Raw genomic sequence first — 25877 nt, 5'->3', positions numbered from 1 at the left:
GAGAGAGAGAGAGAGAGAGAGAGAGAGAGAGAGAGAGAGAGAGAGAGCACAAGAATTGAAGTCTAGATAAACTTTTAGTCTCCTAACACTTGCTCTTGATTTCTTCCCACTGTCAGCTTTTGTATCTGAGTTTGGAGTGAACTTCAAGATACTTGATTGCCAGCATCATCTATATTTGAGGGTTTTAATTTTCAACTTTCCCATCTAGTCTTTTAGTTTTGTGAAAAAGCTCTCTGCTTACATTTTGACTTGCGTTGTCCTTGTCAATGCTTAGACTGTTTTTCATATAATTTTTAAGGTGCTGAAGTGAGTCAAATGTGGAGCACACATGCCTAGCAACCCTTCCTAATCAATAATGAGTTAAAAAGAGATAAATCTGAGAGTCTAAACAAGTTTTCTATCACAAACACGATCTAGCTTGTCTATAGTAACACTTAAAAGACAGGAAACATGGTAAAAATTGGTGACTAGACTATGGTTTTGCCCTTTTAGTCTCACTTTGTTTACTGGCACTTACAGAACTATGATTAGGTATGTAATAACAGCATTTTTAATCCAAGGGAAAGAACTTCTGTGGAATCAGATCTATTATCAGCTCCCTCAATGCCTGAAAAACTCCCTGGGGACAAAAAGGCTTATTGCTAGTTCTGCTTTTAATGTAAATAATGTAACAAATCAGCAATATTCTTGTTAAACATGAACAACATAATTTATACCCTCTTTATTTGCTATATATATAAAGAGTGCTGAATATGAAACAGCCTGCTTTTTATTTCCTTGGTGATTGAGCTATTGCCTCCATTAGCAGAAAGGAACCCCTTTGCCATCAAAGCATTTCTTCCTTTCTTTTTCCCCAGGACATAGCATATCAGATTCCAATCTGATATAATTTATATTGGTATCCCTTATTAGAATCATTGATTAGGTCAAGATTAAGGACAACTTAAAATGCAAAGCTCATTCTTCTCATTTTGCTTCTTCTCCTGTCATTTCTTGTACACTTGAAAAGTTTACCTAGAATAAAATAAAAATACTGGATTCAAAGGTTTTATGCACTAGATTTGTGACATTCATTTATTCAAGCTAATATAACAAAGCCATATATGCCAATTTCTAATTGATTGGATTTGATGTTACAATCAACTCCAAACAAAACTCATTCAGAGAACAATCTGAGTCACTAGTATTAATATGTACTAGGCTATCATGTTAACTTCCCACTTGAAAATGAATATTAAAATATTTCCTCTCAAATTAATTCTATGACACCCCCAGGGATGCAATCTGTCTCTCAACAATTGTTGATGAAATTTGTTTTTTCTTCTCTGCTTTTAGTGCTGTTTTTTGGAAGTCAATGTCTAATAATAGTAGTTCAAGAGGAAATTTTTGTGGGAACCATTGAGGTCAAATTTCTTTTGCAACACATACAATTAACAAAATAAAATATCAAAAGTAGATCCTTTGTCATCATTTTATGGTGTATTTGATCAAATATTCAAAATATCTGAAAAAGCTTTCCATCTTAGTAAGTCTAAGGTTGAAGAGTAATCTCCATAGACTCAGAAATACAGTTTGCTCACTGAAATCCTTTTCATGATTTAGGCTCAAAGATATATTCTCTTGAGCTGAAAAGATAGTTCATACATCTTTTAGTTCATACATCATACCTTAAAGGCTAAGACTCACAGTCAAAATGTTAAGAATATCCATCAAATGAATCTATCTTTGCTATGCATGTGGCATCCAGAATTTCTTGATATTTGTACACTAAAAATGTCCACACTTATGGTGGTTTAGCTCATGGGCTGCCTAAGATGTCATGACAGCCCGAAAACTTGGAGTCATGGCAATTTTATTCATTCTCATACCAACAAACTGGGACAGAGACAAATTAGATCACCACTAGTAAGAAAGTTGGAGACATTGTGGTACTCAGAAGAAAGAAGAGGGATGATGGGGAAAGAGAATTCTGATTAGTGTGATAAGGAGGAGACAGAATGATCCAAAGAAGGCAGGGAGGAAGAAAGGAAGAGAGGGAGAGAGGAAGAAACAAGGGAGGGAGGGAGGAAGGAAAGCAAAGAAAGGAGGAAGGAAATAACAAAGGAAAGAAAGACAGGAAGGAGTGTCTACCCCCTTTAAATACTTCCCACCTTCACGTTCCTATCATTTTTTATTACTCCATCAAAATATAAACCAGTAAACTGGTCAGCCAATTGATTAGTTCAGAATCTTCATGATCCAATGACTTCATGAATGCCATCATTGCTATGAGATATAATGTCAATGTCACTTACCACATTCCTTAGTCTGGAGCATATGACCTTTTTGAGAAAAATTTTAGAACCAAACCTTTAGAGAATTAGTGTTCAAGTATGCAAAATATTTAGGACTCTGTGACCATTTTAGCTTTCAGAAAACAGCTTCTTCCTTTAATGGCAAGACCATGACATAATCCGACCATAGAAGCACACTTGGATAATGAAGCAATTCAAGGACTACTAAGAAAACCAGAATTTTTAAAAATCTGAAACATTTTATTACTTTTAATTAAAAATAGATTTTTCTTTTTCTCTCATTCAATATATTCCACCCATAGCTTCCACTCCCTCCATTTCTCCTAGCTCCTCTATAAAAAAACATTAAGCACACTATATGATCACTCATGAAGAATTTTATTTAAGCAAGCTTTCAGTTTTAGAAATTAATTTAATGGAACCTGAGTCTTATTAGCATAACTTTAAGTTATCAGCTTTAAAAGTATAGTACAGCATACATATTATGATTAAAATGTCCCTTTGTTACTTAATATTCTTGTAAATGGAACTCAAAATCTATTCCAGGGATTTGACTTTTTATCTTCTTTGCTTCTCACATTTTGCTTCATAGTATAGAAAAAGTCAGGAGTCACATTTGTTGTGTGAACTACAGGACAACTGCAGTAAACAGGTAGACTTGAGTAGGCAACCATAAGGAGTGACTTAGCACCTTAGAACTCCAACTGGTTTTGGTAAACATACACCCTCTTCAAACAATAGTCTTGGAAATCTAGGATTCTTACCTAGACTCACATTAAATTCTCTCTTAGCAATGCAGCTAGAAATCTAGGACTCCCATCTGACCCAAGACACACATATACCTGACAGCAATAAAAGCAGTTTTTCCCCACCCAACATCCATCAACAATTCTCTTTCATGGATAATTTCTACTCAAATATTTTCTTATATAAATATGGGTATGGAAATAAGGAGAGCAATCTCAGTTGGACTGGTTTGGAACAATAAATAGGAGGAAACCGTCTTTTGTGTGAACTTAGGGAGAATCTCCTTTTTGTGCTCTTATTATTATGCATAATTGGATATTGATATAGCTAAAATCATAAAATATGGGAAGGAAATAGAGTAAAGGTTGTATAACACAAACATTAAATCAAAAGTAGAGAAGTAGTTTTCTCTTTAGCAAACATCTACTTCATTAAACCCATATATAGAAGCTTCATATTTTTTTGTTTGTCCCATTTCTATTGGTTATTTTGTTTACATTTTAAATGTAGTCCCTCTTTCTGGTTTCCCCACTGAAAGCCCCCTATCCCAGCCCCCCTTTAGGGAACTCATTTGGCCTACTGACTCTCTGGGCAATGTATCTAAAACTTGTCATTTCCCATTACTCTTAATAATATTTTTGTTGCTTTACTTCTTATTTGTGTATCTTTTCCAACTCTTCAACAAGCTGCCAAGAAGCTAGACGTGCTCAGCAGGCTTCCTTATTTCTTCATTTCCACAAAGGGTATAAAACCTTTTTTTCCCATATCCAATACAAAAGGAAAAACTAAACAATGAAAAAGAATGAAGTTCCACACTCAAACATTGGCACTATGAGAATGATTTTTTTCTAGTCAACTCATGGGGATAGATTTTCTTCTCAATAAGAAAAACATTTTTCTCTGGAGGTTCAATTTTTCCCTACCTTCCTTATCAAACAATTGATGATCTCTTTTACTTTTGAGCCAGGAAACAGTTTTGCCTATCAACGTTCTATTGTTAACAATGAATTCAAGTACGTATTGCCTCAGGTAAAATAATTTTATTTCTAACAACATCACAGAATATTTTGAACAGAAAAATCATTGTAAAGTTTTAAGATACAATGTAAATTTTCATAATAAGTTATAACAAGGTTTCATCTGTTGCAAGGGAAGTTGTAAAGTCAAATAAAAAGAGTATAAGAGGCAGGACTAAGATGTAAAATAGAGAATGCTTATTCTAAAGTGAATGACAGGATATTAGCTGGGTCAAAGCAATTTCAGGTGCTAAGAACTCAACATAATTTAGATACTAAGAAAAATGTTCCAAGCAACAGAGCAAAAATAACTCATCATTTGCAGATTTGATTATTTAATTTGTAATTACTTATAATGAAACCCTACAGGATTTTTCTAATTCTAATTTTTCTAATTTATTTATTATAGTCTATTAGTTCTTCGACAACTTTGTGTTTATATTTTTAGAATTTCTTAATTTTAAATAAAACATACTTAAATCATCTCCTTCTTCTATTTCAGTATTTGATGATATTTATCCTCCTTCATCATCTCCCAGATCTACCACCCTTCCTTCCCTCTCATCACCACCCCAATCAACTTGTACTGTCTAACTATCCATGGATGTGTGGCCTCCCACTTGAGCTTGGTTAACTAATCAGTGGTAATATTCTTTGGAAAACCTTCAGTGTTAAACATAGCTAGTTGTCAATAGCTTTGTATGAGGGATGGAACTTCATATCTAATTTCCTTCTCCATGCTGGGATTTGGTATGACTAGGGCTTATAGAGATATTATGCATGTTGTCACACTGCTTTGAAACCATGGTTGCAACTACTTTTCTACATCTAGCAAGGATGGTGTCCTTGTAGTTATCTAGTGCCACTGGTTTTCCCATTCATTCTTCCCCCATCTTCTGCAATGATCCCTAAGACTTTTGAGGAGGGAGATGGTAGATATGTTCCTTTTAGAGATGAACATTCTATATTCTTTTATTTTCTGCATCTTGGTCAGTTGGGCATCTCTGTATTGATAATCATTTACTACAAACAGAAGTTTCTCTGATGAGGGTTGATAAGAGCACTAATCAATGGATAATGTAGTGGTAATTTATTACAAGTGGTTTAATATGCTGTTGAATTCACAGAATAATAGTAGTAGGCTTTCTCCTACTGTGTATTTTTTTTCTAGCCATACATTTTTTGCATGATAATGGTGCCAGGCATGTGTTACATCTTTTGCAATGGGTCTTAACCTGACCCCCCAAAGTTGCTGGTTACTCTCATGACATTTATGCCACTATTGAATTGGTTGCCATGCCTTCTCTCTCCAGTTATTATTGTAGCTCCCAGGATTCCAAGCTAAGAAAGAATGATAATTACTTTTTTCCAATAGCATAGTACCTTAAAGCATGTGAAAGTGAGACAGTGAAGAAAAAGTTTATACATCGGTACATTCACTGAGTCAAAACAATCTCCACTGTTAAGAACTTTGAGTATAATATAATATTGGGAAAATGCTTTAAACAGTAGATTGAAAAGAGACACAATTGACAGATTTGAGCAAAACCCTACAATTTTTTAAAGTAAAAGAAAATTGTGTGTGTGCATACACACACACACACACACTCTTCTATTTTACTCCATACTCTACCAAACAAAAGCATATAGTATTTAGTTGAAAACTAGATCCTACTAATGTCTGTAAATAAAGGTGTTAAAATTCTGATGGGGATTACACTGAATCTATAGATTGCTTTTGTTAGGATGCTCAATTTTACTATGTTAATTCTTCCAATCCATGAGCGTTGGAGATCTTTTAATCTTCTAATATATCCAGGAAAAAAAAAGTTATCCTGGGCAAGGCAATCCAGACCCAGAAATACACATACGCTGTGTACTCACTCATAAGTGAATATTATCTGTTAAGTTAATGATAATCACACTGGAATTTAGAAGAGTTAGATAAAGAATAGAGGTCGGGGGGGAACACCTGGATCTCCTTGAAAAAGGGAAATAAAATATATTTTCTGGGTAGACAGGGAGAAGGTTGGGGATGGAAATAGGAGGGTTCAGGTGAGGGAGGGAGGGACACAGGGAGAGAGTATAAAAAGAGACAATATATAGGCAGGCATTTAGGAGGCAAAATGGAAACCTAGTGCAGTGAAACTTCCCTGAACCTATGAGGTTGACCCTAACAAGGACTCTTAGTAATAGAGGATATAGATCCTGAAGAAGCTCTGTAATCAGGTTAGGCTCCCAGCAATGGATCTGACACACCAACACCACCACAAATGTAAAACAAAAACAGATTTTCAAAAGGTCAATAATTCTCTCTAGAAAGCAGTTGCCTGAACTTGATAAACGTTTAAGGACAACATTTGCTTTGTAATATTTTTTAAACACTAACAAAGACCTGACATCCCTCAGACGTAAATACATACACACACAAAGAGAGAGAGAGGTGGTAGGGATGGAAGAAGGACTGGAAGCTTGAAGTAGGAAATTCTATGAAATGTTTTGCCTGTGAAAATTATCCTTTTAAAAACTACAAGGTCAATTAAGATATAAAATATATTGTTTCCACATTTTTGAAAAGAAGAATGGATGAACCTTAAACAAAAATAGGGCAGCTAACATATGAAAATGAATTAATGATGATTGAAGTAAGGAGAAGTAAAATATGGAATGTTAGTAGGAAAACAGCTAGAATGCTTTTAAAGAAAAATCCTAGGGGAAAAAAAAACACTTTTATAAAACCTAACTTAAAGTATATCAACACTCAGAAATGCCTCCAGGGGCAAGCAGATAAATACATCAAATAAAGTAGTTGAAACATGAACTTAATCACGTGCTGATGAAAGAGTAACAAATTTCAAAATTAAGCAGTGAAAAAAATTATATAAATACAAACAATCTCCCAATTATGTAAATCTTTAACACCAACAGCAAGCTTCCGAGGCTAGCAACAGGCTCTCATGCAGCTGGAGATGCAGAATGAGGTCTGGAGATGGACAAAGGAATGACTGTGGCCCATGGAGCAGTTATATTCCGGTAATACTCTTGCAGCTCTATCAGCTTTCTTTTTCTCTATCCCATATGTTTTTAATACATGAACTCTTAGATCATAGTTGAGAATCTCATTTCTGTCAAGACAGATAATACTAAGAACAGACATTAAGAAAATCTTGAGAAGACTAAAAACTATCATGCAAGCACATACACAAGAGCCATGTTAGTAGGATTCTATTCTTCATGATAGCCATATCTAAGGGTTCCACATTTCACCCTGTATAGTTCCTCCATAAAATTAAGGAAAGAAGATTCTTCTAGTTAAATAAATACATCTTAATAAAAATTATAACATATGCTATTTTGTAAAACATAAAACAAATAACTTAACAGTAGTTTGCAAAGTCCCTTTAACTTTATAAAGAAACAACACAGGGTAAAATGTAAAACCCATAGACATGTCTATCAAGAAAAATAGAATCCTCCTAACCTGGTTTTGTGTATGTATATTTGGGATATTTATAAGTATGTGTACCACATGCAGGCAGTGCCTGCAGAAGACAGAAAAGGACATTGAATCCTAAGAAACAGGAGCTACTGAGAGTTGTAATCTGGTGTATGAATGCATGGAATGGAACCCAGACACTCTGCAGAGTAACAAGTCTTTTTAAGTACTGACATATCTTTCCAACCTCAAAATATAATTTTTATCAGCTTTGCCATGATCAAAGATTGAGCACGACATTTTAAAGCATTTATTAGCACCCTGGTATGTAATTTGATGCTGGAATTAACCGAGAGAGAGAGAGAGAGAGAGAGAGAGAGAGAGACAGAGAGAGAGAGAGAGAGAGAGAGAGAGAGAGAGAGAGAGAGAGAGAGAGAGAGACTCATTCCTTAATACATAATAAAAGATAAATGTTGTTGAAGTCTATATGGAAAAGGAGGCAGAAAGATTTTAAGAGCCAGTGGAGATTGAAGACACTGCCCTCCAGACACAGTGGGTATGATGCACATGTGGACTCAAAGGCTTTGGCACTATGCACATGCCCTGCACAGGTCTAAGACACATGGGGTTACAGAGCTGAAAAGGGAAGAGGATACAGCCCCCATTCCTAACACAGAAGCTATCTCTGACAACCACATGTAAAGGAAAAATTAGTTTTCTTCAAGGGAATATCACTGGTACATAATCACACTTACGGGGGGTCCTAAAAACAGTAAATGGCCAATACAAAATAAAGTGGTATTTTTGCAGATGTTTTGTTTAATAATGCTTTATTTAGCAATTTTTAACCTTAGGTTTTGCTTATCTATTATGGTATCCAATTTTGTGATTTTAGAGGCTTTATTCTTTTCTTTTTCCTCTGTTTATCTGTCTGTTGGTTTTATTCTGTTTTTGGTTTTTTGTTTTATTAGTCTGTTTTATTTCTAGGGAGAAAGAGAAAGAAGATTCTAAAGTTGAGTGATAGAGAAGGTGAAACGATCTGGAAAGGGACGAGGGAAGGAAATGATGATCAGAATATACTGTATGAAAAATATTTTTAATAAGCAATGTTAATAACTTTTAATTTTAGAAAACCCTTAAAACACTCATTGTAGGAATCAACTCTGCCAATGGCCAGGAACCATGTAATGCTTTGGTAGTTCTCTACTTTAAGCTTTAGAGCACCACATTAAATTTGGATGAAATTTTTATGACTTAAAATTCTCTCTGTTCATGGAAATAATAACCTAAAAAGAGGGAAAATAAGATTCTAAACTAACTGCGAGTGGACCATTAGAGTTGCTTGTATGTCTATCAGTTATGACACACCTACCAACATTCTGTCTTCTCTTTGGAGTATATAACATAAGATTGAAGCTGGGAAAGTAAAAAATCACGAACATTGATCTGGCATTAGAAACAATAATGGAAGCTTCCTTCTATTTTGAGAGAAAAATCCTATGGACATCTGAACAAGAGTAATTATTAAAGTCATTAAATTGGGATGTCAGAGAGATTGAGAGATAGCAAGAGAGCAAAAGACAGTGAGAGACTTAGAGAGACAGAGAGACACACAGAGAGGAAAAGATTGTACTCTCAAATATAAAAGAGACACACAATTGAACCTAAAGCTGATCTCTTTGAGGGTGATAAAATGAACAGTTAGGAGAAAGGAAAAGAAAATCAGGAGCTTTATGTTCTCAAAAGCAGTAGGGTTTTTAACAAAGACCAGACACAGGTATCACATATAGAGAAATAGAAAGTTATCTGAAATGTAAATAAATAAAATATCCAATAAAAAAAGGAAGAAAAGAAAAGAAAGTTATCCACAGTCTTTTTCAAACAGAGATGGTCTTTAGACCACATGTTTCTGACACCATAGACTGCTTCCTGCCTACTGCAGGAAGATTAAAGAAGCCACTCTTTAAACATACTCATTCTGAACCTTGCTTTCTGCACTGTTTGCTTTCTCTTCAAAATCTTGGGAAATTAATTTCAAAGAGTAAGCATGTGACAATAACTTCTAAGCAAAGTGGCAGGAACAGAAGTAGGAAAGAGAATGCACAGAGAAGCTCCATAACATGTCAGGATTGCACCGAGGAGCCGAATGCCTTGCCAGGATTGCACAGGGAAGCCGCATGCCCTGTCAGGACTGGATAACAAGGCAACTTTTCGAAGCCTGGAATATTGTTGGACCCCTGAGGAAACTCAGCACGTAATAATATCAAAAGAAGCAGTCTTATTTTCCCCATTTTTTCTCCTTTTCAGTAGTCAAGCCAAAGCTTGGTGGTGTCCTAGTTTGTTTCTCTGTTGCTGTGATAAAACCCTGACCAAAACCAACTTGGGGTAGGGAAGGGTTTGTTTCATTGTTGAGGGCGATGAGGTCAGGACAAGATGAACAAACCTAGAGGAAGAAACTGAAAGAAAACACTAAGCCTTACTGCTTGCTGATTTGTTTCCTCTAGCTTACTCAGCTACTTTGTTATCCAGTCCAGCTGCACTTGCCTGAGGATGGTGCCACCACAGTAGGCTATTCTCTCCTACACTAATAAACAGTTTCTTTAAATGCCCCACAGATATATGTACACAAGCAAGACTGATGCAGACCATACCTTTGTTGAGAATCCCTCTTCCCAGGTGACTGTAGTTTGTGTTTAGTTGACAAAAACTAAGAGCCTGCACATCTAACTCTTTCTCCTCTTTATTGGTTCTTAATCTCTCTTTTTATCTTCTGAAGCCCCTCATTTTTTTCACATTAAGAAATACTTTATTCTTTACAAAGAAGAATCATAGAGTAGACACTTCTAACAAGCACAGGCCATAAAAAATAACTAAAAGTTATTCAAGAGGTCCTAAGTATTCTTACCACCCTCAGAAAGTTATCACAATCTTGAAACTTTCAAGGTTTAAGCAAAGACTTTAACATACCAAAAATTCACATTTAAACCTTACTGATTTTTAAATAACCACAAGTCTCATCCCTCAGAGCAGAGAGTGCACCAGATGGTTCTTTGCTGGCACAAATTGTTCTCTGTGTGTATAACGGGTTTCTGTAAGTGTCTTTGATTGACAGCAACCAGTTTTGTTACAAAACATTGTGACATCAGGTCAATCATGAGAGAACTTGATAATGCCACGTCAATAATGCGACATTTTATACTGTAGTTTGGAACAAATTGCTGAAAGGGAAGAAAGTGATACTTCATAGTGGGTGAATATTCTAAACAAATGTTAGATTGTCTCATCGTGATATTTGTTGGAAATGTTCAGGACCAATAGAATGAGAGAAACAGCCCTCAGAATGTGCAATCATTCCTGAGTTAAGAAATAAATACTTCCCATGACATAGAACATGGCCAATTCTTTTTGTAAAAGCCATCATACTATGTAATTTATCTACATTCACATCAAGTCTTTATACACATTGGAATATGTATTTTAAGAGGATAAATAATTCCAAAAGTACAGCATGACCTAAAAACACAATTATAGGAGCAGCACAGTAGTAAACAATGGTCTGCCTTCATCAAGTAAATAAATCACCATGCCATATAAAGAGAGCTGGCTCATTCTTGCTCCAGTAAAAAAAGCCAATGGCTTCTTCTGTGGTCTCTGTCTGTGATGCCCACTGCCAGCCTAGGCATATGAGAACTGAACATTTAGCATAATTCAAGCAGGTAAGGAGTTGTAAATAGTTTAGAATAAAGTAGGTACTATCTGGTTGACAGAAAGTTAAAAAAAAAAAAGAGAAAGTAGGGTAATGCCGAGAATGGATGTGGTGCCATGGAAAGAATATGTTGTCATGGGAGACACAGATTTATCTATCAAGCAAATTGATTACCTATATGCTTTGTATGACATGAAGCACAAACAAAACTCCCAACTATAATCCTTACTTTATTTCAGTTTTCTAGTTGATGTGTTAGGGGTGTACCTCTGTGTCCAGGATATGACAATGAGATAACACATCCAGTCTAAGGTGAGTGACAGTCAGACTTGTAGCCTCAGTGGAAGCTTCATTAACACCAATGTATTTCTTAGCAAGACCAGTTGACTTGCTGTTCTCTGAATACACTGACACTTGATTAAAGTTTAGACTGGTTACTTTTGATCCTTGTGTTCTTCCTTGTGAAATAAAGTTTTATTAAAAAGGCTGCTGAGTCCATTGACATTTCTGCCTTCAATATGTGTCCATTCCCAGTGTCTGGATTCCTCACACCCCACTTCTTTTCAGGTGATGTGTGATTAGTCTGACTTCTCCTCTACAGAGTCCTGTTAGGTTCACTCTATCCCTTATAACTGATATTTCTCCTTAATAATTCCACATTCACTTATGGCTTCTGACTTGCCCATCAGATGTAAACTTTACATCACAGAGATGGCATCATCTATCATGATGCTCTATCTAAAAGCCATCAGTAAGATTTAAAAAGCAACCATTAGTCTCTTGATTTTCTGATTTAGAGGTTTATTTTCTCCTCTCCTAAACCAAATCCATTATCTTTAAAAGTTTAAGTGTCTCTGATAGCATTTGTTTTAATCTTCTAACAGGAGCTGTATTCCTCTTGGAAATACACATAGCATTTAAAAAGCACAATTCTTAACTGGATTTAAAAATAATCTGGTATGTATACAGATTGTCATAGCATTTATGAAGTTTGAGGTGAGAAAAAATTGTTTTATTTATCTTTATGTCTGCTGAGATGAGTTGGCCAGTATTACATAAATGTTATTAAAGTATTTTAAACTGATGTTGATAAGAAATGCTAAAATTGATCTTCTAGTCTTTGCTTTGTTCTAAATTTAAATATTTAAGTCAATAAACATAAAGATTTAGTTATACTTTAAAATATTAATTTAATATTTAATTCAACTGGGTTTTTATATCTCCTTCTAAGAGAATTTAGTTAAAAGTCTTCCCAACTATATCGAGATAGCAGATATTACTCCAAAAGAAGCATTGCTAAAATTCCTTCTTTAGGGAGAGCACAAAATTGTCTATCCCTCTTACTAATCTTTCAACAACAAAATGAGAAAAAATTCCACCAAAGCTCACTCTGGAGTACCAATGAGTTTTTGAGACCTACTTACAGGAAAAGGATAAGGAGTTGCAGAAAGGAGCATGAGTGGCCTTAAATCGTCCACACTTGAAGGTCTGCATCCAGCATGAATATTGACTCCCCAAGACCCCATAGATGGGGCCATCTTTCCCTACTCTTTCTAAGACTGTGTACTTCTAGCCCCTTTCATAAAGGCACATAAAATCTAAGGCAGAATTGCATACAGCTGTTTGGGAGGAGTACATGGATACTAGGGTGAGGGTACCATGACTTTCACCTTCTTCAGTGAGGGAATTCCAAAAGTCAAGTCCAGCCAGATTGGTCTTTTACAAGTGGGGATAGATGAATTCATGAAAATGGTGGCAGTTTAACTCAGAGAATTGTCAGGTACAAGGACTTGAGCTTTTATCTGCCATCTATTAGAGAGGTCCATAAGAGGTGGTCTCTGAATGTAAAGTATATAAGATACAGTTGATATATTACACAGCATTTGTAACTGATTGAAGCAAGGATAAACAACCCATAGCCTCTGGATGCACGTGGTTAAGAACAGCTATGAATCTGGATGCATGTGGTTAAGAATAGCTATGAATGCTGATCAATAAAAATCATAAACTTGCCTAAAACATAATGAGTATCTGAATAATTTAATTAAATCAGGAATGTCTTGTGTGTGATCTTTGCTGATGATAATGTCATGCAAAGGAAGGAGGGAAGGAAAGAAGAAAGAAAGAAAGAAAGAAAGAAAGAAAGAAAGAAAGAAAGAAAGAAAGAGAAAGGAAGGAAGGAAGGAAGGAAGGAAGGGAGAGAGGGAGGGAGGGTGGGAGAGAGAGGGGGGAGGAAGAAAGGAAGAAAGAAAGAAAGGAAAAGTACATATGTTCTTATGACCTACAGGGTATTATTTAGAGTTATTTAATGTGAGTCCAAGACAATTCCTCAACTACTGTGAAGCAGAGAAACCAAAGATTGGACACCCCTGAATTAGAGGAATGTATTCAGAAAGAATATTTTTAAACAGGAATTTCTAGAAGAAAGGGCTATTGCTGTTGGTGTTTCTTACCCACCCTCCCTCCCTCCCTCCCCCCCTCCCCCCCCCCTCCCTCCCTCCCTCCCTTTCCTCCTTCCTTTCTTCCTTCCTACCTTTATTTACTTTCTCTTCTTTGTAAATAGTTAACTAGGAACTCTGCTAGACTTCACCATTCTCATTCATTTTGTGTTCATGTTCTGACAGAGACATAAAAATGTTGTGCCTGACATATTATCTACTTTCTTTTTTTTCAGAATCAAGCAATTACAAGACACAATAGTCACAATTCCTTGAACTGGCCTTTAGCTGAATTAATCTTTCATATTTGTACAAACTCTATTATAGTCTGTCTCATACCTGAAAAGGAAAAAAACAGCATCTAAACAGAGTGGATAAAATACCTTATGCATGGGTCAGGACATGAAGCCAAACACATTCTAGTTTGAGCTATTAGTTGTAATGATAGAATGTAGCAGTCATTCTGAGTCAGCACTATCTAGAAGATGTCATTGAAATTAAATGTAGTTACAGTGTATTGATTTTACACACGAAGATACAAACAGGACTATTTATTTGAAAAATAATGTCTAAGTTTTTATAGTTATGGTCCATTCCATCAGATTTTATCTATGGTTAGCTTTTAGACTTGTTCTGATTCTTATGAATACAATTCAGGTTATTCTAAAAGACAACCCTGAAGTGTGTCATTGGAGATGTAATTTCTTTCCTCAGAATGTTAAGTTATACTTATCATGAAGGTTCATTCAGTATCTCATCTCAAACACAATGTGGCAAATATTAAAGTAAAAACATGCCTTTCAACATACTGGAAATGTCTGCCTTTTATAAGACTGTAGGATAGTCTCAAACAGTCTAATAAGCACACGATTAGAGAAGAAAAAGAAAAGACAAAGAGAAATGACTGGAAAAATATACCCCTTGTTGAACAATATGTTGAAAATTTTTGAATTTTGATTTTTAAAAAAGCAACACATTTTAATAGCTGTCTCTAAACTTCTAAAAGATAAAAATTTGCAACAGGCGATTTATAAAATAGCTCTGTATGGAATTAACATCACTGAAGATGAGAGTGCCTGAAGACATAACAAGAGAGGTTACTGAAACTGAAGAGTAACAGCCAATTAATCAATAAACAAACAAGTAAATAATATTAATAGAGCAACAGTAACGTATGGGTTAACATCAAGCAGCCTTGGAATATTTAGGAGGATGAAAGGCAGAACTAAAAGCTACCAGAGCTACCAGGGACTAAACCACCAACCAAGGAGTACACATGGGGTGACCCATGGCTTCAGCTGCAAATGTAGCAGAGGATGACCTTGTTGGGCATCAATGGGAAGAGAGGTCCTCTGAAGGCTTGATGGATGTCCCTGTGTAGGGAAATGCCAGGGTGGTGAGGTAGGAGTGGGTGAGTGCATGGAGGGGCACCTTCATAGAAGCAGGTGGAGTGGAAGGGGATGGGAGTTTCCAGATGGGAAACATGGAAAGGGGATAACATTTGAAATGTAAATAAATAAAATATCCAATAAAAATAATGAATAAATGAGTTTTTGTATTTGATAAAAAATATAAACTCCTGGAACCAAAAATGCTCAGAAAAACATAAAAAAAAAAAAACCCTGACAAATATTATATTTTCTCATTGGTTTTAAACTAATTTAATTTAATTTAAACTAATTGGTTTTAAACTCATGTGGTTTTAAACTAAGAACTGAAGGCATAAAAGAGCAAGCAAAGAAAATAAAGATTTGTAAATAGAAGCACAGAATACTGTCTGATTTATCATGAGAGTAAATGCAAGAATACCAAAATACTTAAAGAGGTGAAAAACAAATGTAGTCAAACTAGAAGTCTAAATCCAAGAAACATGCTTCAGAAATGAAGGTGAACGTAACACTCTTTCAAACATAGAATTCATCAAATAGGAATTCATTGTCATCAGGTGTTCACTATGAGAACTATTCATCTGATGGTAAATTGTAACCTTTTAACCCAAAACACATACTTAGACGCACACTCACATGTGAACATACACACACACACACACACACACACAAAAACACACACATGCATGCTTAGAAGGAGAGACGGGAGAAAGGGGTAGGAGAGAGGGAGGCAGGGGGGAGGGAGGGAGGGATGGAGGGAGGTAGGGAGGGAAGGAGAAAAATAAAGAACCAATTTTCAGGCTGAAGGTCATAACAACCAGATACTTGAGCTTACATAAGGGATCCAGAAGCACTGCAAATGTTTGTACCTATGACATTTTTCTTATTATTTTCCTCTTTTTAAAGAAGGTATGAGAGCGGTGCATTGTGATATGTAGAGTACATTTAAAAGTAAGTTATGTGATAAGTACATAATAAAAACTAGAAGAGAAGGAAAACAAGTACATGCTCTTGAGTTGTTTACATAATATGATATAATCCAGCTTAAAAGTTGATGCTAATAAAGTTTAAAAATGTACTCTCTCAACTGTATATTACGATAACAAGGAACCACTGCACATCTCTGTAGAACACTAACAACAAATATTGGTAGAGTTGAGAAAAAGAAGAACTCTTGCTCACTCCTGGTAGGAATGCAAAATGGGTATGGCCAGTCCAAATAGAAGTCGATTTTTTTAACTGAACAAGACCTCCCAGTATCATTGGAATTTACCTAAAGGAGTTGGAAATCTCTGTCTCTACAAAAGCCCGCATATATACTCATAGTAACAGTTCCAGTCACCTCTGCCACACCTTGAAGATGGCAAAGTGGGACCCATGGATGGCATTTTTTAAGCAAAGAAAAGACACACAGGAGCCTAAATAAACAATACTAAGTGATACGGGAGCTTAAATGAACAATGCTAAGTGAAAGCAGCCAATCTGGAAATGGAAAACACTAAATGAATCAAGCTACATGACATTCTTGGAAAGATGTGTGTGTAGTTTTCCACTGTGGCTCAGTTGGTTGCTAAGATTCATCTTTTTATTAAAGGAGATATATAGAGACAGCAAATAAGTTTCTTTCCCAAGGGTTGGGGCAGGAGAAGTTAGTAAGTGGAACAGAGAGGTCTGGAACAGAAAAGTGTTTTGTACAATACTCTGGTAGATAGATATCATGATATATTTGTCAAAACTCAGACTAACAAACACCAAAAAAACCAGCAAATGATAGATTTCTAGTAATAATAGAAGATTTATATAGTATTAGTATTAACGGTTGGTCTTGTTTGCTTCTTTTTTGTTTTGTGCTTGTTTCTTTGTAGACTTGATACAAATTAGACATCTGAGACAAGACATTCTCAACTGAGCAATTGTTTCTATCAGACTGTTCCATGGGCAAATCTGTGCAGCATTTTCTGGATATATGACTGATGTGGGAGGGCCCAATTCAGTGTGGGTAGTACTCTCTCTCCGTAGGTTGGATAGAGTTGAAAGCATGCTGAGTAAGCCATAAATAGCAAGCTAGTGAAAAAGTGATTCTGCTGGTACTCTGGTTCAGTTCTTTCTTACCTCCATTTCCTCCTTGAGTCCCTGTCCTGACTTCCCTTAATGATGGGCTGGGACATGAATGTGAGCGGAAATGATTGCTTTTCTCTCCACGTTGTTTAGTACAATGATGAAAAGCAAACTAGGAAATGTAGGTTCATCTACTGCAACAAATGCACTGCTTTGATACAAATGTTCATCATGAGTATAGAAGTTTGTACATTTTCTGTGGTAGAAAATCGAGCAAGTATAGATTTTCTTATGAACAGAACATTTATCTAGCTAAGAATTAAAATTGAACACTTATTTAAGCTTTATTGAAAGGATCAATAACTGTAAATAATCAAAATATGTAACAATAGCTCGATAGACTAATATAAAATATACAAAATAGATCTCAGCAAAACAGAAAATGATTATTTTATCAACAACATAGAAAAACAATCCCAGACTCTTAATGTTGAATGAACAAAGTCTTGGAAAATATATATTACCTTGTAGAGAAAAACAATCTTATTAATTAAAGGGAGATTTTGGTGTCTCAAACTACTAGGCAAAGCACACAAGAGATATCAAATTTCATATCTACTTCCAAATATACTTTTGACAATGTAGATTAGTTGATGAAAAATATAGCTTCCATTGGTGACAGACTTTGTAGTCCTGCAGTAAGCCATAAGGGCCACATGACTTTTATCTTCTTTCCTTTCCCAAGAATGTTGTTTTCCATCATTCTGGGCATTGAATATAAAATGCCACCCTGCTACACAAATGTTGTACCACTAATTTACTCCCTCAATCTTTTTCTCAAAAATGTGTTTATTTTTTCTTTCCATGCCTCATTTCTAAAAATCGGTTTATACATAGTCACCCAGTTCCTTTCTTACAAGACAATGTGCCACCCCCTCTGCACTGATCCACATTCTTGGCAAATACCTGCTAAGCTCCTTCTTGTCATTCATGCCTTGAAAGCTGGCTTTACGTCTATTGGAACATGGAGCACATTTCATCCTGCCTAAATTTTGAAAAAACTTTAATCAGATCAAATAATATCATCGGTTGTTAATTTGTACCCTAATTTTGCTCAGAAATTTGTACCATATAATTCTATTTATACAAAATTTAGAAAATGAAAGAGAATGCAAATAGAATGAATCAATAGTTGCAGAAGGTTTATGATGGGAAATGGATAGATAAGGTGGGCTTACAAATGACATAAAACATTAAAGACATTAGATAATGCAATTAATGTGGTAGATTTCTCTGATATAAATATATAACCTATATATTTCTCTGATACTTTCTCACACTTCATAATTTAAATATTTGCAATGTTTTTGCACAATTACAATTTTATTATTCTTTTTTTCCTTTTTAAAGAAAATAATGAGATTTTTTTCTCACAGAATATAACCTGCTTACAGTTTCCTTTCCCTCTAGTCCTCTCAGTTTATCCTCCCATCCCTCTAACCTGTATCTACTCATACAGAATAGGCTTCTACGAGATAGAATATAATAATATATTCTATATGTAAAATATAAGAATATAAAATAAAATATAAAGCAAAACCCATTACATCAAAGTTAGAGCAAAAGAACCCAAGAGAAGGCACAAGAATCAGAGACCCACTATTTCACACTCTCAAAAATCCTATAAGAACACTAAATTGAAGGCTAAAAGATCTACTCAGAGGACCTGATGCAGATCCACATTGGCCACTGTGCTTTCTGTTTCAGTCTCTGTGAGTTTATATGAGCTTTGCTCAGTTGATTCAGAGGACCTTGTTCTTTCCATGTTTCCCATCCCCTCTGGCTCTCATACATTTTCTGCCTTTTCTTCGATGGGTTCTTCTGACACTAAAGGGAGGTGTTTGAAAGACTTCTTATTTAGTGCTTTGTTTTCCAACAACTCTCTTTTTCTATAATGCCTGACTGTGTGTCTTTCCTTCTGTTCCCGTCTGAGGCAGGAGGAAGTTTATCTGATGATGACCGATTAAGGCACTGATGAGAGTATAGAAGAACATCATTAGGAGTCATTTTGTTGATACATCTTGCTTGTCTGTGTTTTTTTTTCAAACTGTTAATATTTGCTATTTGCTTTTACCCTAGGTCTCTGGGATATCTAGTGTCAAGTTTTTGGTCACTCAAACAGTGTTAATTATGGGTTCTATTTTGTTAAGTAGACTTTAAGTCAAATTAGACACTGATTGGTTACTCCAAAAAGTTCTGTGTCACTATTGCCTTAGCATATATTGCAGACAAGACAGATTGTAGGGCAAAGGTTTTATAGCTGCATTAGTATTTACATTTCTTTTTGGTATTCTGAAGAGTACCTTTCTGTACCAAACACACTAGAACATAAGGGTACAGTGTCCATGTAGGCAGCAGCATGACACTTCCATGTTCAGTGAGTTGTGTGGGTGTTGTTTTCAGCAATGAAGACCTGCTGGCAATTTGTGGTGTGCAACCCTGTTATCTTGACAATGGCTTGGGTTGTTTGGGGATTTCCATGAGATTCTTTTGGTTAACATACAATTGAATGTGATCCAGACCAAGTCCTAGAAAATACATTGGGTGATAAGAGATGGCCAGTTGGAACTCTTTCTCCCTCATTATTTGCAGAATTCATCAGGATCACCTTCATATATTTTAAGATGTTTCTGCTGCACAGGGTTTCCATACTACCCCTCATATGCCCTCAATTTTATCTGTTTCTCCTCAAATTTCCTCCCTCAACCTTAACTCCCATTCTCAACCCTCCCTCTTCCCACCTGATCCTCTGGTTCCCAACCCTCCATGTCTGTTCCACCAATAAAATCTATTCTATTTCCTCCTTAAGAGAGATACATGTGTCCCTTTTCACTATAAATAACCCCTATAGATCTATGTACTATAGTTTAATTATCCTTCACTTAATAGTTAATAGCTACATTATTAATATTATATATGATATATATGGATGGGTTCTGGTTATCTCATTCAGGATGATTTTAATAAATTCCAACCATTTGCCTACAATTTTATCTTTGTCTTTATTCTTTTTTTGTACAGTACTTCCTGACCATAGTCTTCCCTCCCTCTAATACTCCCAGCTCCCCACCCCACCCCCCCGACCTCCATTCTTCTGCTGCTCCATTTACCGTAGAAAAGATCAGGCTTCCCAGGAAATCAAAAGAACACAGAGCAACAACATGCAATAAGACTAGACAAATTTTATGATGTTGTTTTTTAAACAGTTGATTAATATACTCCAGTTTGTAAATGTATATTTTCATCTGTTCTGTAGAGGGACATTTAAATTATTTCCAAATTTTGGCTACTGTGAATAGAGCAGCAACAAGTACATTTGAGCAAGTGTCCTTTGGGTTGATGCTCAAGAGTGGTATAGCTGGGTCTAGAGGTTAACCAAGTCCCATCTTTCTGAAGAATGCCAGACTGGACTCCATTGTGGCTGTAGAAGTTTGCACTCCCACCAGAAATGGAGGAGTGTTTTCTTTATTCCACATCATTGTCAGCATGAGCTATCACTTGTATTATTAAGCACATCCATTTTGATAGGTGTAAAATGGAATATCAAGTTTTGATTTGCATTTCCCTGATGACTAAAGATGTTGAACATCTTAAGTGTTTCTCAGTCAGTTGAGTTTCTTTCATTGAGAATTCTCTGTTCAGATATGTATCTCCTTTTCAATGTATTATTTGGTTTTTGTAATATCTACTTTCTTGAGATTTTATATATTTTTATATTAAGCCTCTAAGAAATGTGGATTTACTAAATTTTTTCCATTCTGTAGGTTACTGCTTTGTCTGAATAACTATGCCCCTTTTCTTACAGAAGCTTTTCAGTTCCATGAAATCCCATTTGTTGTTAATTATAGATTTTAATGCCAGAGCTATCAGTGTCTTCATCTGTGTCAGTGAATTCAAGGCTATTCCTCACTGTTTAAGTATGCATGAAAAAGAACAATTTTTAGAATTAAAAAAAACCTGAAGTGAAAAACTGTATGGAAGATTTTGATGTCTTTAGTAAAGTTAGGGAGGGACATGGGACAGAAAGTGAATGGGGCAAGAGGAGAAGAGAACATGACCAGTATTGGGGGGAGGAGGACTGAAGCCCTGAGGGCCAACAGAAAGAGTGGAAACAGGTAATTTCGGGAGGTAGAAGGTCAGGGGGACCCTCCAGAATGTACCAGAGTCCTGGAATGTGAGATATTCTCAGGACTCAAAGGGAGGGACCTTAGATGAAATGCCCTACAGTGGGGAGAGGGAACTTGTAGAGCCTACCTCCTGTAGAAAGACAGGGCATCAAGTGAGGGAGCAGGTTGCCATCCCATAGTCAAAACTCTCACCCATAATTGTTCCTGTCAGAAAGAACTGCAGGGATGGAAATGGAGAGGAGCCTGAGGAAAAGAAGGTCCAGCAACAGGCCCAAAGTAGGATCCAGCTCAAAGGGGAGGCCTCAAGGCCTGACACTATTTCTGAGGCTATAGATCGCCCACACAAAGGGACCTGACTGCCTTCTGGAAGACTCAACAAGTAGATGAAAGAGTCAGATGCAGATATTTGCACCCAACCAATAAACAGAAGCTGTTGACGCCTGTGGTTGAAACAAGGAAAAGCTGGAAGAAGCTGATGCTGATGAGGAGAGTGACCTTGTAGGAGGACCAGCAGTCTCAATTAACCTGGACCCCCGAGATCTCTCAAACATTAGACCACAAACCAGGCAGCATATACCTGCTGATTCGGGGTGGGGACATCCTCGTGGAGACACAGGGCATTGAGGAGGTATGGGAAGTGGAACAGTCTGAGGGTGGATGAGTAGGGGAATAAAATCTAGAGTGTAAATAAATAAATAAAGATTACATTAAAACAATAAAATTAAATAAAACTTCTCTGTGACTCAAAAACTTCCCTAGTTGGAGGGTTTCAACTAATATATACATGCAAGTTGAACCCAAGAATAAGCCTGTATGGTATGCAAAAATCTCAAAATAATTTCCATATGCACAACAAGTAAGTATACAAATTGTGATGTTTGTCTTCAGCATTATATTCATTACTAACAAAAGTGAGAGAATTCATTAAGTAGCAATTTTTTAAAAAATTGTGGATCAGAGAAGCCAAGCAAGAAGGAATATGAATTCTATGATTTAATTTAAATAGAGTTTTCTAAAACACCATAATGGTGGAAATCACAAAAGTGTTTCTTTTGTTAATAGATATATGGAGAAAGGCCTACCAGAATAGGAGGCATAAAGGGACTTTGAAGATCATACAAAATCCAGAATAGGGTACAAGTGGTGATTGATTAAACAATCCTAAATGTTTGACACCAAGAGTCTACAGTTCTTCTTAGAAGGAGCAACAAAATACTCAAGGGAGCAAATATGGAGACAAAGTGAGGGACAGAAACTGAAGGAGAGGCCATTTGAAGACCTTTCCACCAGAGTATCCATCCTATGTGCAGTCACCAAAGGTAGATGCTGATGTGGAAGGCAGGAAGTGCATGCCGATAAGGGCCTGATATGGATATCTCCTCAGAGGCCTTCAAGAGTCTGACATATTCAGAGGCAGATGCTCACAACTAGCCATTGAACTGATCATGAGGTTCTCAATGGAGGAGTTAGAGTGAGGACTGAAGGAGCTGAAAAGGTTTGTGGCACCATGAGGAGAGCAACAATACCAACCAACCACAGCTCCCAAGGTCCTAACCACCAGCCTGGGAGCACTTATGGAGGGATCCAGGGCTTCAGCTGAATATGTAAGAGTGGAGGGCCCTGCTGGGCACAGGTGGAAGAAGAGATCCTTGACCTCATGAAGGCTGGACGCCCCAGGGGGTGGGAATTTTGAGGGTGGGGAAGTGGGAGTGGGGGGGGGTAGGTGGGGGTTACATCCACGGAGAAGAAGGAGGAGGGGTAAGGGGATGGGGGGTTCCCGGGTGGGTGGGGGATGGGGTAAGGGGATAACATATGAAATGTAAATAAAATATCCAATTAAAAAATGAAAAAAAAAGTTTAAAGATCTGAATTTGGGTCTCTAGCTCTCATTTTAAAAGCTAAATTGAATGTTAGGCATCTGTAACCACAATACTGGAGGGTCAAAGACAGGTGGATTCTCTTTCAGGGAGAGGTGTTGTATCAAAACTTATGTAATCAGGGACTAGAGATATCATGTTTTATATGTCATATCTCAATAATAAGTAGGTTAGGTAAGGTCAGGTGCTATGGTAGGTATATTATGTACAAGAATTCAAAGAAGGTACATCTTTTCATGTCTAAGAAAACCATTGTGCTTCATAGAAGAAATACCTGAGACAAGGACTGAATAGAGTAGGTCAATATGCAATCTGAGGAAGAAAACTACCATACGAGAACATGACACTGTGGGAAATCATGGCTTGTTTGGGAAGGAAATCTTAGCTAAAAGAATGGAATATGCACATGTAGACATATCTCTAAAGTAGTTATATTGTAGCCATGGTAAGTCTTGTGGATCTGATGGCCCATTTTTTTCCTTTAACAGTATCTTTCAAGGTAACTTTAGAATTGATTGAATGATAAAACTTCAGAGAACTTGAGAGATTTTATCCTAAAACCATTATTTTATAGTCTCTGATTTTAACTTGTACCCTAGAAATTATGGCCTAATCTATTAAGAGAATTCATTTTTGGATTTTACAACTTTTGTAAGTCGAGCCATTTGTAGCTCTGAGTAGAAATAGGATTAAAATTTTACTGACTTTGAACTAGTTTGAAATTTTAGCGAAAGCCAATTTAGAGGACCTGATAGAAGCCAAAACTTCAGCTGTCTGAATTTTAGACAGTGATTTAATGAATGCAATTTATTATTATTATTTGGTATTATTTATATTTACTTTTTCCCAATGAGATTAGTGTTTTAATCTACCATAGAAAGATAAGGTGAACTTAAGAGTTACATCCTGAAGAAGAGCATCAGGCAAAGGAGGAAGAACTAAGTTACAGAAGTAGTCAAGTGGCAACTGACAGACTGAAAAGAAGCCAGGAGCCTGTGGGTGGTACTTGAGCACTTGAGGCCTTGGAGTAACACTCACAGGGAGTAAGACAGCAAAAGATACTGTGGTAATGCTGAAGCCTGACAGGAAAAAGAGGCGGTTTCCCCCACATCCGAGGATTCATTACCACTCTTCACTTTTTAAATTTTATTTTATCCTGACTAGTGTTGGTATTCGTCCCTTCCTTTTTAGTTTTAATCGATTGAGAGGTACTTTTATAATTTACAAGCTGCTGCAGTATCAAATCTCTTAACTCATACTGCCTTTTGAAGCAAGGCAAGGCATTAATATTTTCACTTTATGATGTAGAAATGTATTTAGACTCCTGTTCATTATCCTAAGTCTGATAGCTACAACTTCAAATTGTTACTCTCAAAAATGCTATAGAAAGTTAAGGGAGCTGAGCAGCTGCCCCAGTAGCCCTTTCTGAGTTCACAAACTCTAGTACACTTCAACCCCCTTGATCTGCTCTAAAGCCAGTACTCTGAAACACAGCTATATTGCTTCTAATGTTAACTTTTTACTCCTAACATCTCTTTATGTCAGATTTGAAAGAAAATCAAGACATGAAAAATTGAAATATATGTTTTTCTTTCATTTCCAGGCTATTTGACAAGCTGATACCCACGAGCCATCTAATTTCAGAGTGTGAGTGACATGTGTGTGCTCTGACCCAGCTGTCACCTACTGCACACACATTCTACATTTACCAGGAACCATCCTACTCGAGCTGTCTAGAAACTGAAGCTGATAAGCTGAAAACTTCAGTTCAGGCTAGGATGGCTGTAGAAGTGGGAAGCAACACAACAATGTGGAATCTTACCGCAGTCATCTCACAGATAGAACAAGAGAAAACTTATTGCTCTTATTTTTATTAATTATTTTATTTATTTACATTTCAAATGTTGTCCCCCTTCCCGGTCACCCTCTGCAACCCTCCCATCCCATCCTCCCTCCCCTTTGCCTCTAAAAGGGTACTTCCCCACCCACTCACCCACTCATGCCTCACTCCTCTAGAATCATCCTTTGCTGGGACAACAAGCCTCCACAGAACCAAGGGCCTCCCTCCCACTGATGCCAGGCAAGGCCATCCTCTTCTACATATGTAGCTGGAGCTATGGGCACACCCATACTCTTTGCTTGATGGTTTAATCCCTGGGAGCTCTGAGGGATCTGATTAGTTAATGTTGTTGTTCTTCCTACATGGTTGCAATCCCCCTTTTCTCCTTCTTGATCTCTTCCATTGGGTTCCCCTGGCTCAGTCCAATAGTTGGCTGTGAGTGTCTGCATCTGTCTTAGTCAGGTGCTGATGGAACTTATTCCTTTTAAATTACCATCTTAAAAGAACACTCTGGATGCAGACAGCCCGAGTCACTACATCTGATCCTTGTGCTTCCAAGTTGAAGTAGGAGTGAGAAATGAGATGTGTTAAGGGAAGAAATGAAAACGGTTAAATTCCCCACAGTGTAGGCTTCTGATGAAAACTCAACATGATAAATTAAATACATGACTAAAGCCACATGACAGGCATTCCTGTTATTTACAAAAATTGCCTTGGCAAAGCAGTGAAGCCTTCATAACACTCTCCAGAATCCTTACTTTGTAATTTATTTTTGACTCCTCTTTCCTTTTCCTCTTTTTTCCTTCTTCTTCTTCTTCTTCTTCTTCTTCTTCTTCTTCTTCTTCTTCTTCTTCTTCTTCTTCTTCTTCTTCTTCTTCCTCCTCCCCTCC

This window comes from Grammomys surdaster, unplaced genomic scaffold (assembly GCF_004785775.1).
Source record: "Grammomys surdaster isolate TR1022 unplaced genomic scaffold, NIH_TR_1.0 126113, whole genome shotgun sequence".
NCBI classification, from domain to species: domain Eukaryota; kingdom Metazoa; phylum Chordata; class Mammalia; order Rodentia; family Muridae; genus Grammomys; species Grammomys surdaster.
The sequence above is the reverse complement of the archived record's forward strand: the minus strand, read 5'-3'. Positions refer to the sequence as shown.